Raw genomic sequence first — 16,875 nt, 5'->3', positions numbered from 1 at the left:
ATCTGACAGAGACCTGAGATGCTTCCAAAGCTCTCGTACAACATCATGTAACCGAATAGAAAATATCATGACCTAGGGATTCAGTTCTCTCCAGGATCAATATGGCTGCTGGCAATTACAGTGTAACGAAAAAGACAGGCTCTGAAGCGTGCATCCGAAACAAACTTAGACTTTCACATCGGCTGTCAGAGGAACTGTGCACGCACCTTCTTGGTAAATCCTGCTAAAGAATATAAACAGAAACAGATTGAACAAAGAGAAGTCCCACTGTTGCTCCTTGTGACCTTGGGCAAGTCACTTTACCCTTCCTTGCCTCAGGTACAAACCTAAGGCTAGATTCATCAAACTATTGCATGCAAAAGGAAGAGGGGTGCCTCTTATAAATTTAGAAACACAAGCACATATTGCATTGTTAAACTGAATTCTGTGCTCTTGTCTGCAATAATACCTACATTATTGCAGTTCCTACCTGCAACCACTTGGGGGGGGGAGAGAGAGAGAGAGAGAGAAAGACTATCTACAAGGCCTTTCTAGTAGTTAGCTATTTATGCTCCTATAGTAGAGAGTCCATCAACCTAGCTTGATGGTCTCTCTACCTGGGTATCATCAAGCTATAGGGTGAGAGAACATTGCACCAATCTCATCTATGTGTGAGTTTCCTCACTCCGAAGGTCATCAAATCTTCACAAGAGAGCACTGTTCTGTTCATACGTCGCACTCTGCATGTCAAAGTGGCCGTTAACCCCTACACTACTACCAAATCTCACCTCGAGTTACTAGGTGGGCCTCTTATAGTAGCATAAATAGCTGCTTACTATGGTGCCACTCCCAGAGGCTCTGTCTCTCCCTTTCCAACTCTCCTCCCCTCCCTCATCTCAGGGCCCTCCCCCAATCCTCCTCCCTTCTCAAGGCCCTCCTCTAATCATTCCCCAGCCTAAAAATGCCCAAATCACAATTTGCATTACAGGTATATTGCACAGTTTATCGCCAGTGAAAAAGGTGTAGTTATTTTCAGCATTAAAACTGTGTGATTATGGCTTTGCACTTTGCGAAGCCAGCCCACTTTTCCAAAAACCCCACCCCCAACTCCTCCCCTTTTAAAAATTAGCATCGCACCATGTGTTATGCTGCTTTTCACAAGTGTTAAAGCCATAATGCGAATTGGAAAATGATCCCCTTAGATTGTAAGCTCTCTGGGGATAGGGAAATACCTACAGTACCTGAATATAATCCACTTTGAAGCGCTGAAAAAAGTGCGAAAAGCAGAATATAAAAATCTAAATAAAATCTAAATAAGGCAAAGAAGATTCAAGTTCAACAAAGTAACAAACTCTTAAATGGCAATAAAACAGACTAAGTTGGAATTTTAATGTAGTAAATCTAAAAGAAAATGAAAATGTAAAAAAGAATCCTGAGTGAGAAAAAAAAAAAATGAAATGCATCTCCTTACAACGAGCACAGAAACCCACGATGATTTTACTTTCAAGCAGAGTACTGAGGAAAGGAGGGAAGCAGCCTGATGCTATTAACTCAAGTGAAAGAATAAGACATAAACCTTTCTGCTTACCAGCCAGAAAAGAACGCAATAGCACCTACAACTAAGAGCCAAGAAAACCCTGCCAGTGGCTGAGGGGCCAGTCAAAAATCCATGTGCCGTCTGACAAAATAATCCCCTAATTCCAGCAGCAGAATGATTACGCGTACCCCTAGCAAGATGCAAAAGGACACACACAGATTAACCAGGACAACTCCTAACATGGAGACGGAGCAGGAGTCCCAGCCTCGTGTGAAACAAGCTTTAGAATCGGGGAGGGGGGGAGCACAGAAGTACAGCTGAGGGTGCTTACCAAATGCAGCCTAGGAATCCGTGAAAGAAAAAGCAAAGATGCTACCTGCCCGCGAGACTTGCAGATGAATTACAGTGATGCAGCATTATTTAGGGGCCTGCAGGGGATTTCCTACTTTTTGGTTTTGTTGGTGGAGTTTTTTTCGTTTTCATTTGTTTCAGTCTCACTATGGGCAGCATGCGCTAAATTGGCCACCAGCCCTGCTCTTCCCCAATCCGACAACCAAACTCCTTTAAAAAAAAAAACCAAGTTAGAAAACAGTCTTTCCAGCCTTCTCTTGCCTCTCCCTCTTTAACTTACCTCCTCCCCGGGCTTCAAATGGGGCATGAGCCATTCCCCTCGTCCAGGGCTGCTCATTCATTAGGGATGTCCTGAAAACCCGACTAGCGAGCAGCACCCCTGCCCTGCTGGTGCTGTTCTCTAAGGAAAACCTCGCCTTCTCATACTTCGGTGAAACCTGTCAGATATCTGAACGTTTCTATCACAGCCTCTCTACCCCTTATTTTCTACAGCAAGTATAATTTCGAGCGTCTTGCGTCTCTTTCTAGGGTTTTATGTTGCAGGCCCTGTGTGGTTTTAATAGCAACCTAGAACTGCATGCTCTTCTCTTTCCCGGTTGCTTTCTCACTTTGGCTGGCTTCCTCGAGTTCATTTGAGAGGATTAGTCCTAGATCTCTTTCTTGTTGGACAGTTTCCACTTTTTGTCCTTCTGACTGATGGGGGTGTAAAGGTCTCTTGCTCCTCCGAGCAGGGGACACGTTGAGGTTGGACTGTACCATTTGCTATGACACTCCCCTCTAGGAGCAGCCGCAGTGGTGCAGTCCTGGGTTTGGAGAGAGAGAAGCAGAGAGGAAGGAAGCCTCTCATCCCCTGTCAGACTGGGGAGCTGGAAAGGGGTAAAACCTGCCTCGGTCCCTGCTGCTCCATTGCGTTTAGTAAATAAAGTGCTCCCTGTGGTGGTGCTTCTGATGCGGGGGGATCCGGCACCTCTTGCACCTAAGAGGAGTATGCGGGTCCTCGCGGAGGTGGGAGGATTCGGCGGAAGCTGGGGTGTAGGGAGCATCAGTGTCAGCGAACCAAGGACAAGAGCGGACATGAGGAGGCTGATTGTATTGCTCATTTGAGCACTGCTGAGTCTGCCTGTGGCAGTATTTTGCTGATATGTATGAAGTTGCTGGAGAGGAGTGGGATCAGAGCCTGGGGGGGGGAAGGGGTGAGTATGAGGATTCAGGGAGGCTGGAAGGGGGGGAGTGTGAGAGATCTGGAGGGGGGAGGATTCTGGGAGGGTGAGGATCTGAGAGAGTGGGAGTCTGGGTGGAGGGGTGAGAGGATACTGGGATGGAGAGGTCTAGGGATGTGATGATTCTGGGAGGGGGATGATGGATGGATGGATGGATGGATGGGTAAGTGTGAGGATTCTGGGATGGTGGGGGTTGGGTGATAGTGTACAGAGAGGATGGGAGTCTGGGGGCTGAGTGTGGGGGTCTGGGGGTAAGTGTGAGGATTCTGGGATGGTGGGGGTTGGGTGTTAGTGTTCAGAGAGGATGGGAGACTGGGGGGTGAGTGTGAGGATTCTGGGATGGTGGGGGTTGGGTGTTAGTGTTCAGAGAGGATGGGAGACTGGGGGGGTGAGTGTGGGGGTCTGGGGGTAAGTGTGAGGATTCTGGGATGGTGGGGGTTGGGTGTTAGTGTTCAGAGAGGATGGGAGACTGGGGGGTGAGTGGGGGGGCTGGGGTAAGTGTGAGGATTCTGGGATGGTGGGGGTTGGGTGTTAGTGTTCAGAGAGGATGGGAGACTGGGGGGTGAGTGGGGGGTCTGGGGTAAGTGTGAGGATTCTGGGATGGTGGGGGTTGGGTGTTAGTGTTCAGAGAGGATGGGAGACTGGGGGGTGAGTGTGGGGGTCTGGGGGTAAGTGTGAGGATTCTGGGATGGTGGGGGGTGGGTGTTAGTGTTCAGAGAGGATGGGAGACTGGGGGGTGAGTGGGGGGTCTGGGGTAAGTGTGAGGATTCTGGGATGGTGGGGGTTGGGTGTTAGTGTTCAGAGAGGATGGGAGACTGGGGGGTGAGTGTGGGGGTCTGGGGGTAAGTGTGAGGATTCTGGGATGGTGGGGGTTGGGTGTTAGTGTTCAGAGAGGATGGGAGACTGGGGGGTGAGTGGGGGGGTCTGGGGGTAAGTGTGAGGATTCTGGGATGGTGGGGGTTGGGTGTTAGTGTTCAGAGAGGATGGGAGACTGGGGGGTGAGTGGGGGGTCTGGGGTAAGTGTGAGGATTCTGGGATGGTGGGGGTTGGGTGTTAGTGTTCAGAGAGGATGGGAGACTGGGGGGGTGAGTGGGGGGTCTGGGGTAAGTGTGAGGATTCTGGGATGGTGGGGGTTGGGTGTTAGTGTTCAGAGAGGATGGGAGACTGGGGGGTGAGTGTGGGGGTCTGGGGGTAAGTGTGAGGATTCTGGGATGGTGGGGGTTGGGTGTTAGTGTTCAGAGAGGATGGGAGACTGGGGGGTGAGTGGGGGGTCTGGGGGTAAGTGTGAGGATCCTGGGATGGTGGGGGGTTGAGTGTTAGTGTTCAGAGAGGATGGGAGACTGGGGGGTGAGTGGGGGATCTGGGGTAAGTGTGAGGATTCTGGGATGGTGGGGGTTGGGTGTTAGTGTTCAGAGAGGATGGGAGACTGGGGGGTGAGTGGGGGGTCTGGGGTAAGTGTGAGGATTCTGGGATGGTGGGGGTTGGGTGTTAGTGTTCAGAGAGGATGGGAGACTGGGGGGTGAGTGTGGGGGTCTGGGGGTAAGTGTGAGGATTCTGGGATGGTGGGGGTTGGGTGTTAGTGTTCAGAGAGGATGGGAGACTGGGGGGTGAGTGGGGGGTCTGGGGTAAGTGTGAGGATTCTGGGATGGTGGGGGTTGGGTGTTAGTGTTCAGAGAGGATGGGAGACTGGGGGGTGAGTGGGGGGTCTGGGGTAAGTGTGAGGATTCTGGGATGGTGGGGGTTGGGTGTTAGTGTACAGAGAGGATGGGAGACTGGGGAGTGAGTGGGGGATCTGGGGTAAGTGTGAGGATTCTGGGATGGTGGGGGTTGGGTGTTAGTGTTCAGAGAGGATGGGAGACTGGGGGGGTGAGTGGGGGGGTCTGGGGTAAGTGTGAGGATTCTGGGATGGTGGGGGTTGGGTGTTAGTGTTCAGAGAGGATGGGAGACTGGGGGGTGAGTGTGGGGATTCTGGGATGGTGGGGGTTGGGTGTTAGTGTTCAGAGAGGATGGGAGACTGGGGGGTGAGTGGGGGGGTCTGGGGTAAGTGTGATGATTCTGGGATGGTGGGGGTTGGGTGTTAGTGTTCAGAGAGGATGGGAGACTGGGGGGTGAGTGGGGGGTCTGGGTAAGTGTGAGGATTCTGGGATGGTGGGGGTTGGGTGTTAGTGTTCAGAGAGGATGGGAGACTGGGGGGTGAGTGGGGGGTCTGGGGTAAGTGTGAGGATTCTGGGATGGTGGGGGTTGGGTGTTAGTGTTCAGAGAGGATGGGAGACTGGGGGGTGGGTGGGGGGTCTGGGGTAAGTGTGAGGATTCTGGGATGGTGGGGGTTGGGTGTTAGTGTTCAGAGAGGATGGGAGACTGGGGGGTGAGTGGGGGGTCTGGGGTAAGTGTGAGGATTCTGGGATGGTGGGGGTTGGGTGTTAGTGTTCAGAGAGGATGGGAGACTGGGGGGTGAGTGTGGGGGTCTGGGGGTAAGTGTGAGGATTCTGGGATGGTGGGGGTTGGGTGTTAGTGTTCAGAGAGGATGGGAGACTGGGGGTGAGTGGGGGGTCTGGGGTAAGTGTGAGGATCCTGGGATGGTGGGGGTTGGGTGTTAGTGTTCAGAGAGGATGGGAGACTGGGGGGTGAGTGGGGGGATTCTGGGATGGTGGGGGTTGGGTGTTAGTGTTCAGAGAGGATGGGAGACTGGGGGGTGAGTGGGGGGTCTGGGGTAAGTGTGAGGATCCTGGGATGGTGGGGGTTGGGTGTTAGTGTTCAGAGAGGATGGGAGACTGGGGGGTGAGTGGGGGGTCTGGGGTAAGTGTGAGGATTCTGGGATGGTGGGGGTTGGGTGTTAGTGTTCAGAGAGGATGGGAGACTGGGGGGTGAGTGGGGGGTCTGGGGGTAAGTGTGAGGATCCTGGGATGGTGGGGGTTGGGTGTTAGTGTTCAGAGAGGATGGGAGACTGGGGGGTGAGTGGGGGGTCTGGGGTAAGTGTGAGGATTCTGGGATGGTGGGGGGTGGGTGTTAGTGTTCAGAGAGGATGGGAGACTGGGGGGTGAGTGGGGGGTCTGGGGTAAGTGTGAGGATTCTGGGATGGTGGGGGTTGGGTGTAGTGTTCAGAGAGGATGGGAGACTGGGGGGTGAGTGGGGGGTCTGGGGTAAGTGTGAGGATTCTGGGATGGTGGGGGTTGGGTGTTAGTGTTCAGAGAGGATGGGAGACTGTGGGGTGAGTGTGGGGGTCTGGGGGTAAGTGTGAGGATTCTGGGATGGTGGGGGTTGGGTGTTAGTGTTCAGAGAGGATGGGAGACTGGGGGGGTGAGTGGGGGGGTCTGGGGTAAGTGTGAGGATTCTGGGATGGTGGGGGTTGGGTGTTAGTGTTCAGAGAGGATGGGAGACTGGGGGGTGAGTGGGGGGTCTGGGGTAAGTGTGAGGATTCTGGGATGGTGGGGGTTGGGTGTTACTGTACAGAGAGGATGGGAGACTGGGGGTGAGTGGGGGGTCTGGGGTAAGTGTGAGGATCCTGGGATGGTGGGGGTTGGGTGTTAGTGTTCAGAGAGGATGGGAGACTGGGGGGTGAGTGGGGGGTCTGGGGTAAGTGTGAGGATTCTGGGATGGTGGGGGTTGGGTGTTAGTGTTCAGAGAGGATGGGAGACTGGGGGGTGAGTGGGGGGTCTGGGGTAAGTGTGAGGATTCTGGGATGGTGGGGGTTGGGTGTTAGTGTTCAGAGAGGATGGGAGACTGGGGGGTGAGTGGGGGGTCTGGGGGTAAGTGTGAGGATCCTGGGATGGTGGGGGTTGGGTGTTAGTGTTCAGAGAGGATGGGAGACTGGGGGGTGAGTGGGGGGGTCTGGGGTAAGTGTGAGGATTCTGGGATGGTGGGGGTTGGGTGTTAGTGTTCAGAGAGGATGGGAGACTGGGGGGTGAGTGGGGGGTCTGGGGTAAGTGTGAGGATTCTGGGATGGTGGGGGTTGGGTGTTAGTGTTCAGAGAGGATGAGAGACTGGGGGGTGAGTGGGGGGTCTGGGGTAAGTGTGAGGATTCTGGGATGGTGGGGGTTGGGTGTTACTGTACAGAGAGGATGGGAGACTGGGGGGTGAGTGGGGGGTCTGGGGTAAGTGTGAGGATCCTGGGATGGTGGGGGTTGGGTGTTAGTGTTCAGAGAGGATGGGAGACTGGGGGGTGAGTGTGGGGGTCTGGGGGTAAGTGTGAGGATTCTGGGATGGTGGGGGTTGGGTGTTAGTGTTCAGAGAGGATGGGAGACTGGGGGGTGAGTGGGGGGTCTGGGGTAAGTGTGAGGATTCTGGGATGGTGGGGGTTGGGTGTTAGTGTTCAGAGAGGATGGGAGACTGGGGGGTGAGTGGGGGGTCTGGGGTAAGTGTGAGGATTCTGGGATGGTGGGGGTTGGGTGTTAGTGTTCAGAGAGGATGGGAGACTGTGGGGTGAGTGTGGGGGTCTGGGGGTAAGTGTGAGGATTCTGGGATGGTGGGGGTTGGGTGTTAGTGTTCAGAGAGGATGGGAGACTGGGGGGTGAGTGGGGGGTCTGGGGTAAGGGTGAGGATTCTGGGATGGTGGGGGTTGGGTGTTAGTGTTCAGAGAGGATGGGAGACTGGGGGGTGAGTGTGGGGGTCTGGGGGTAAGTGTGAGGATTCTGGGATGGTGGGGGTTGGGTGTTAGTGTTCAGAGAGGATGGGAGACTGGGGGGTGAGTGGGGGGTCTGGGGGTAAGTGTGAGGATCCTGGGATGGTGGGGGTTGGGTGTTAGTGTTCAGAGAGGATGGGAGACTGGGGGGTGAGTGGGGGGTCTGGGGTAAGTGTGAGGATTCTGGGATGGTGGGGGTTGGGTGTTAGTGTTCAGAGAGGATGGGAGACTGGGGGGTGAGTGGGGGGTCTGGGGTAAGTGTGAGGATTCTGGGATGGTGGGGGTTGGGTGTTAGTGTTCAGAGAGGATGGGAGACTGGGGGGTGAGTGTGGGGGTCTGGGGGTAAGTGTGAGGATTCTGGGATGGTGGGGGTTGGGTGTTAGTGTTCAGAGAGGATGGGAGACTGGGGGGTGAGTGGGGGGTCTGGGGGTAAGTGTGAGGATCCTGGGATGGTGGGGGTTGAGTGTTAGTGTTCAGAGAGGATGGGAGACTGGGGGGTGAGTGGGGGGATCTGGGGTAAGTGTGAGGATTCTGGGATGGTGGGGGTTGGGTGTTAGTGTTCAGAGAGGATGGGAGACTGGGGGGTGAGTGGGGGGTCTGGGGTAAGTGTGAGGATTCTGGGATGGTGGGGGTTGGGTGTTAGTGTTCAGAGAGGATGGGAGACTGGGGGGTGAGTGTGGGGGTCTGGGGGTAAGTGTGAGGATTCTGGGATGGTGGGGGTTGGGTGTTAGTGTTCAGAGAGGATGGGAGACTGGGGGGTGAGTGGGGGGTCTGGGGTAAGTGTGAGGATTCTGGGATGGTGGGGGTTGGGTGTTAGTGTTCAGAGAGGATGGGAGACTGGGGGGTGAGTGGGGGGGTCTGGGGTAAGTGTGAGGATTCTGGGATGGTGGGGGTTGGGTGTTAGTGTACAGAGAGGATGGGAGACTGGGGAGTGAGTGGGGGATCTGGGGTAAGTGTGAGGATTCTGGGATGGTGGGGGTTGGGTGTTAGTGTTCAGAGAGGATGGGAGACTGGGGGGTGAGTGGGGGGTCTGGGGTAAGTGTGAGGATTCTGGGATGGTGGGGGTTGGGTGTTAGTGTTCAGAGAGGATGGGAGACTGGGGGGTGAGTGTGGGGATTCTGGGATGGTGGGGGTTGGGTGTTAGTGTTCAGAGAGGATGGGAGACTGGGGGGTGAGTGGGGGGTCTGGGGTAAGTGTGATGATTCTGGGATGGTGGGGGTTGGGTGTTAGTGTTCAGAGAGGATGGGAGACTGGGGGGTGAGTGGGGGGTCTGGGTAAGTGTGAGGATTCTGGGATGGTGGGGGTTGGGTGTTAGTGTTCAGAGAGGATGGGAGACTGGGGGGTGAGTGGGGGGTCTGGGGTAAGTGTGAGGATTCTGGGATGGTGGGGGTTGGGTGTTAGTGTTCAGAGAGGATGGGAGACTGGGGGGTGAGTGGGGGATCTGGGGTAAGTGTGAGGATTCTGGGATGGTGGGGGTTGGGTGTTAGTGTTCAGAGAGGATGGGAGACTGGGGGGTGAGTGGGGGGTCTGGGGTAAGTGTGAGGATTCTGGGATGGTGGGGGTTGGGTGTTAGTGTTCAGAGAGGATGGGAGACTGGGGGGTGAGTGTGGGGGTCTGGGGGTAAGTGTGAGGATTCTGGGATGGTGGGGGTTGGGTGTTAGTGTTCAGAGAGGATGGGAGACTGGGGGGTGAGTGGGGGGTCTGGGGTAAGTGTGAGGATTCTGGGATGGTGGGGGTTGGGTGTTAGTGTTCAGAGAGGATGGGAGACTGGGGGGTGAGTGGGGGGTCTGGGGTAAGTGTGAGGATTCTGGGATGGTGGGGGTTGGGTGTTAGTGTTCAGAGAGGATGGGAGACTGGGGGTGAGTGTGGGGGTCTGGGGGTAAGTGTGAGGATTCTGGGATGGTGGGGGTTGGGTGTTAGTGTTCAGAGAGGATGGGAGACTGGGGGGTGAGTGGGGGGTCTGGGGTAAGTGTGAGGATCCTGGGATGGTGGGGGTTGGGTGTTAGTGTTCAGAGAGGATGGGAGACTGGGGGGTGAGTGGGGGGATTCTGGGATGGTGGGGGTTGGGTGTTAGTGTTCAGAGAGGATGGGAGACTGGGGGGTGAGTGGGGGGTCTGGGGTAAGTGTGAGGATCCTGGGATGGTGGGGGTTGGGTGTTAGTGTTCAGAGAGGATGGGAGACTGGGGGGTGAGTGGGGGGTCTGGGGTAAGTGTGAGGATTCTGGGATGGTGGGGGTTGGGTGTTAGTGTTCAGAGAGGATGGGAGACTGGGGGGTGAGTGGGGGGTCTGGGGGTAAGTGTGAGGATCCTGGGATGGTGGGGGTTGGGTGTTAGTGTTCAGAGAGGATGGGAGACTGGGGGGTGAGTGGGGGGTCTGGGGTAAGTGTGAGGATTCTGGGATGGTGGGGGTTGGGTGTTAGTGTTCAGAGAGGATGGGAGACTGGGGGGTGAGTGGGGGGTCTGGGGTAAGTGTGAGGATTCTGGGATGGTGGGGGTTGGGTGTAGTGTTCAGAGAGGATGGGAGACTGGGGGGGTGAGTGGGGGGTCTGGGGTAAGTGTGAGGATTCTGGGATGGTGGGGGTTGGGTGTTAGTGTTCAGAGAGGATGGGAGACTGTGGGGTGAGTGTGGGGGTCTGGGGGTAAGTGTGAGGATTCTGGGATGGTGGGGGTTGGGTGTTAGTGTTCAGAGAGGATGGGAGACTGGGGGGTGAGTGGGGGGGTCTGGTGTAAGTGTGAGGATTCTGGGATGGTGGGGGTTGGGTGTTAGTGTTCAGAGAGGATGGGAGACTGGGGGGTGAGTGGGGGGGTCTGGGGTAAGTGTGAGGATTCTGGGATGGTGGGGGTTGGGTGTTACTGTACAGAGAGGATGGGAGACTGGGGGGTGAGTGGGGGGTCTGGGGTAAGTGTGAGGATCCTGGGATGGTGGGGGTTGGGTGTTAGTGTTCAGAGAGGATGGGAGACTGGGGGGTGAGTGGGGGGTCTGGGGTAAGTGTGAGGATTCTGGGATGGTGGGGGTTGGGTGTTAGTGTTCAGAGAGGATGGGAGACTGGGGGGTGAGTGGGGGGTCTGGGGTAAGTGTGAGGATTCTGGGATGGTGGGGGTTGGGTGTTAGTGTTCAGAGAGGATGGGAGACTGGGGGGTGAGTGGGGGGTCTGGGGGGTAAGTGTGAGGATCCTGGGATGGTGGGGGTTGGGTGTTAGTGTTCAGAGAGGATGGGAGACTGGGGGGTGAGTGGGGGGGTCTGGGGTAAGTGTGAGGATTCTGGGATGGTGGGGGTTGGGTGTTAGTGTTCAGAGAGGATGGGAGACTGGGGGGTGAGTGGGGGGTCTGGGGTAAGTGTGAGGATTCTGGGATGGTGGGGGTTGGGTGTTAGTGTTCAGAGAGGATGAGAGACTGGGGGGTGAGTGGGGGGTCTGGGGTAAGTGTGAGGATTCTGGGATGGTGGGGGTTGGGTGTTAGTGTTCAGAGAGGATGGGAGACTGGGGGGTGAGTGGGGGGTCTGGGGTAAGTGTGAGGATTCTGGGATGGTGGGGGTTGGGTGTTAGTGTTCAGAGAGGATGGGAGACTGGGGGGTGAGTGGGGGGTCTGGGGTAAGTGTGAGGATTCTGGGATGGTGGGGGTTGGGTGTTAGTGTTCAGAGAGGATGGGAGACTGGGGGGTGAGTGGGGGGTCTGTGGTAAGTGTGAGGATTCTGGGATGGTGGGGGTTGGGTGTTAGTGTTCAGAGAGGATGGGAGACTGGGGGGTGAGTGGGGGGTCTGGGGGTAAGTGTGAGGATCCTGGGATGGTGGGGGTTGGGTGTTAGTGTTCAGAGAGGATGGGAGACTGGGGGGTGAGTGGGGGGGTCTGGGGTAAGTGTGAGGATTCTGGGATGGTGGGGGTTGGGTGTTAGTGTTCAGAGAGGATGGGAGACTGGGGGGTGAGTGGGGGGTCTGGGGTAAGTGTGAGGATTCTGGGATGGTGGGGGTTGGGTGTTAGTGTTCAGAGAGGATGAGAGACTGGGGGGTGAGTGGGGGGTCTGGGGTAAGTGTGAGGATTCTGGGATGGTGGGGGTTGGGTGTTAGTGTTCAGAGAGGATGGGAGACTGGGGGGTGAGTGGGGGGTCTGGGGTAAGTGTGAGGATTCTGGGATGGTGGGGGTTGGGTGTTAGTGTTCAGAGAGGATGGGAGACTGGGGGGTGAGTGGGGGGTCTGGGTAAGTGTGAGGATTCTGGGATGGTGGGGGTTGGGTGTTAGTGTTCAGAGAGGATGAGAGACTGGGGGGTGAGTGGGGGGTCTGGGGTAAGTGTGAGGATTCTGGGATGGTGGGGGTTGGGTGTTAGTGTTCAGAGAGGATGGGAGACTGGGGGGTGAGTGGGGGGTCTGGGGGTAAGTGTGAGGATCCTGGGATGGTGGGGGTTGGGTGTTAGTGTTCAGAGAGGATGGGAGACTGGGGGGTGAGTGGGGGGGTCTGGGGTAAGTGTGAGGATTCTGGGATGGTGGGGGTTGGGTGTTAGTGTTCAGAGAGGATGGGAGACTGGGGGGTGGGGGGGGGGTCTGGGGTAAGTGTGAGGATTCTGGGATGGTGGGGGTTGGGTGTTAGTGTTCAGAGAGGATGAGAGACTGGGGGGTGAGTGGGGGGTCTGGGGTAAGTGTGAGGATTCTGGGATGGTGGGGGGTTGGGTGTTAGTGTTCAGAGAGGATGGGAGACTGGGGGGTGAGTGGGGGGTCTGGGGTAAGTGTGAGGATTCTGGGATGGTGGGGGTTGGGTGTTAGTGTTCAGAGAGGATGGGAGACTGGGGGGTGAGTGGGGGGTCTGGGGTAAGTGTGAGGATTCTGGGATGGTGGGGGTTGGGTGTTAGTGTTCAGAGAGGATGGGAGACTGGGGGGTGAGTGGGGGGTCTGGGGTAAGTGTGAGGATTCTGGGATGGTGGGGGTTGGGTGTTAGTGTTCAGAGAGGATGGGAGACTGGGGGGTGAGTGGGGGGGTTCTGGGAGAGGTGAGTGTGAGGCAGCTGTGGATGGAAGCAAGACTGCTTCTGGGGGGTGAGAGTTATAAGAGATGAGACTATCATCCCCCATACCCATCCCTAGCAGTATCGCTCGCCTCAACCCAACCCCGGAGCTCATGCTTGTCCGCCGTGGGGGAAGGAGGAACACTGAGAGACAGAGACTCCTGGGGACGGGGCTTGGGACCTGAGATGATGAGTTAGGAAATGTAACTGGTGGGACAGTTTGTTCATGCATTGCCAAAGTAATGCACAAAGTGTTTAAAATAAAGTGTAATAAAATTAGAGGTTAAAGAGAAGAAAATAACGAGAACAATTTCCAGGTTCTTGTGTTGGAGTCTAGTGACAGGAGAGAGAAAACGGTGGAGTAATTGCTGTTTCTCTTTTTTTTTTTTGTAATAGAGAGGAGGGATGCACTTTTGGAATAAAGATGGTATTTTGTTTTTCTGCGGATGTATTTTTAGTAATTTTATGATTATTGTAAGTTTTTTGTTTTTTTTGTTAAACCACCTTGGATCTCCTTTGACTTTGAGTGAGGAAGGCGGTGTATAAAAGTGAACAGAGTACTCACAGGAGTGTTTTCTGCTCGTTCTTCTATGGGAAGAGTTTCATTTTCCCTATCACTTTGGGAAAATATGCATCCCTGATAACTTTGGGGTTTTTTGCACAATACAGGAGGAAATGGCATTTATTTTTTTCTCTGGGGTTGCACTGCAGGCAGATTCTGGCTTTTGGGGGTTTCTGTCTAAATATTTCTAATTTGTGGTCATTTTTTCTATATTTGGTGAGGCTCTATCTGTGTTTTGCATTTGCAACCGAGATTAGGCAGGTTTCTGTGCCGAGATCTGTAGCGGTCCACTTTGTTTTGTTTTACGATCTGCAGGTTGTGCTGCAGTCTAGGGCAGTGGTTCTCAGCCTTTCATGACTACTGTACCCCTTTTCATGATTGCCAAATATCTTGTGTACCCCTAGGGTAAAAAAAAAAAAAAGATTCAAATTCACAGCAAATGCTGTAACCCGTATTCAAAAAGATGCAACTTTACGATCCACATTTAATTTTGGCACTGTTTTCTTTTAAATACAAGAAAAATGCAAGAGTCTGTCAGCCCGTGGTGTCGTATGTTGTGTATAGCGTGAGGGCGCCCTTTTTCCACATGGCCATAGGTGCCAAATTGCCCGGCTACGGCTCTGCCATCCGCTGCTCTGTAGCCAGTGATCTAGGAGGAGGAAGGAAGGAGAGAGGAATGTAAGGAAGCAGATTCAAGAACTAACAAGGATCCTTGGAAGGCAGAAGAGGGCCCAGCTTCGATCCACAGGAGGCTGAAACCCAGGAAGGAGGAGCGAGGGGATCCCAGGAGCTCGTATCAGCAAGGACCAGCAATTCAGCCCTTGCCTGTGGACGGTGAAGCGCCTTCCAGACCGTACCACTTACAACTAATTTATCTAAGCTGTGCAGTAAAAACGTTACATTTTGGAGCGCCATGCCATGCGTCCGGTGTGGCCTGGGTTAACAGCACCTAAACACCTTGGGCCCTGCAAGTCAAACCTTCCCCCTTTTTTGAAGAATCCATGCCAGGGAATTAGGGCTGAGCCCTGATACTGAGTTCGCTCAGTACCGGGGGGGCTAACGGAGCTTTGTATCCCAAATGCGTTATTTTAGCACTGAAACTCAAATTTCCAAACCCTTGAACGTTTATCCTCTCATTCTTTTCATCCCTGTTGGCTTCTCTCCTCTGCTCTGGATTTTTGTATGCCCTCGCATTCTTCATGAAAGGTCACTAATAAAGATACTGAAAAAAAAAAACAAAACTTTACTGTTCGCTGTGTCTTCACCAGAGAGAACTCCGCTTGCCACCGCTCTGTGTCCTGCCTAACGCTCAACCAGTTCCTCGCCTAACGTACAACTTTGCGGCCTGCTGCCACTGAAAACTCCTTTAGAAAGGACCTTCTGTGTGGGAGCAGAGGCAGGAGGGGAGTGCATTTCGCTCCATTTTTGATGGAGGACGCTGAAGCATCTGTTTTTTGTGTTCCTGGGGCTGATTTGGCTGACGGCAGAGCAAGAGCCAGAAATGCCTTGGGATAAAGTCCATGCCCCTCGTAAACTGCCATGTGCCTGCCGCATCGCTCAGACATTTTTCACCAGCACGGTTGAAATCTCCCGTGTTCCTTATAATGACCTTGGCATGGGTACGCGCTGCGTTGGGAAATGTCATCGACTGCTAGCACTCGCCAGCATTCCTGTCGTGCCGCGCTGGGACTTAAGCGCCTGCTGCAGCCCAGAGGAATGTTACATGTGCCCAATAAATGTCGAGGTGCTCAGTCTGCACTTTGCTAATAAGTAGTTGCCTATTTGAAAGCAGAAGGCTTTCCCTTCAGGAAAAAAAAAACCGACCACCACCACCACCGTTTTATTTGCATCAGTGCTGATGATTCCCTGTCCTCAGCGGTTGAAGAGCAGAGCTCTTACTGCTTGCTCGTTCGAGGTACCGGGGCTTGGTTTGCTGGAAACTAAGGGCCAGAATCGCCCCGTCTTTTCTCCCCTTCTGTGGTGTGTGGAGAGGGGGGAGAGGCTTAGTAAGCGGGGCCGTAAATGCCCTTCCTATTGAATTTTCTGGTCCCATCACCCCCAGGTCATAGCCTCATCAGATGGTGGTTTTGGAAATGGCCTTTTGTCAAAGCAGAAATCACGCGTACATTGCCATGAATCGCTTTCATGATGATGCCAAATTATTTTCCCATCACTAAGATACACTTGGGAAGCACATGAGTTCATTGTATTTTTTTTTTTTTTGGCTATTGAATAAGCATGCAATATTTTTACAGTTCAAATAAAGCACCATGAATAAACATAAAACTACGGTTTCCGGTGAAAACTATGGGGCGGATTTTAAAAGCCCTGGTCGCGTAAATCCGCCCGGATTTACGCGAGCAGGGCCTTGCGCGCCGGCGCGCCTATTTTCCATAGGCCTGCCAGCGCGCGCAGAGCCCCGGGGCTCGCGTAAGTCCCGGGGTTTTTTGTCGGGGGCATGTCGGGGGCGGGGCCAATCGACGTGGCATTTTGGGGGCGGGACGCGGCGTTTCGGGGGCGGGCCCGGGGGCGTGGTTTCGGCCCGGGGCGGTCCGGAACCGCCCCCGGGTTGCGTCTCGGCACGCCAGCAGCCCGCTGGCGCGCGTGGATTTACTTCTCCCTCCGGGAGGCGTAAATCTGTGGACAAAGGTAGGGGGGGTTTAGATAGGGCCGGGGGGGTGGGTTAGGTAGAGGAAGGGAGGGGAAGGTGAGGGGAGGGCGAAAGAGAGTTCCCTCTGAGGCAGGCTGCGCGGCTCGGCGCGCGCCGGCTGCCCAAAATCGGCAGCCTTGTGCGCGCCAATCCTGGATTTTAGAAGATAACGCGCAACTACGCGCGTATCTTCTAAAATCCAGCGTACTTTTGTTTGCGACTGGTGCGCCAACAAAAGTACGCGAACGCGCATTTTTTAAAAATCTACCCCAATTTGTTTTATTGCATATCCACAAAATACAAAATTGCATTACAGGTAGAAAGCATTTTTTTTTTCTTTAAAGGTTATTCTTTCAGCTTCCTATTGACTTTATAGGAATATAGGATATGCTGGCAGATAAAGACTGTCCGTGCGGACCTCCTGCCCAGCTTTGTCGCCTCTTCCTCTGAGATCCCCTGAGCTTGTCTCGTGTTTTACTGAATTCCGATACGGTCCCTGCCTCGCGTTCCTGTAAAGAGGTTTCCTTAGGTAATGCCTGACTCTACCTCCTCTCACCCTCATCCTAGAGCCTCCTTTCATTAAGAGGTTCACTTCAGCCGGAGGTATTTAAGTGTCTCTCTCCTATCGCCCCGTTCCTTCTTTCCTCCAGGGTGTACGTGTTCAGAGCTTTAAGTCGGTCACTATATAATGACCACTGATCATTTTTCTAGCTGCCCCGGCTAGCTGAACCATTCAGTTTTTTTATTAGGATCATTTTTTTTAAATTCGACTGCAGCCTCCTTTTGCTCAGATCCAGACCCTACAGGGGGTTACGGTGACCTAAGGCTTCAGTGGATGCCAAAGCCAGTGTTTCAGCTTAGAAACAGCATCCTTGGACCAGCCAGCAGAGATTGCTGTTGCAGTGATGGTTTAGAGTTTTCTGCCTCCAAGCTCTCCCCCCTCACCTCCAGAAATGTGAACACTGCAT

General features: G+C 54.2%; 1 protein-coding gene across 1 annotated transcript in view; it reads left to right on the top strand.

Annotated features, from left to right (window-relative positions):
* Window positions 1–16,875, top strand: part of LGR5 (leucine rich repeat containing G protein-coupled receptor 5) — a 206,500-nt gene that overhangs the window by 155,858 nt on the left and 33,767 nt on the right. The window lies entirely within an intron of this gene.

Source organism: Rhinatrema bivittatum, chromosome 4 (assembly GCF_901001135.1).
Source record: "Rhinatrema bivittatum chromosome 4, aRhiBiv1.1, whole genome shotgun sequence".
NCBI lineage: Eukaryota > Metazoa > Chordata > Amphibia > Gymnophiona > Rhinatrematidae > Rhinatrema > Rhinatrema bivittatum.
Note: the sequence above shows the minus strand (reverse complement) of the source record. Positions and strands in the feature narration are given on the sequence as shown.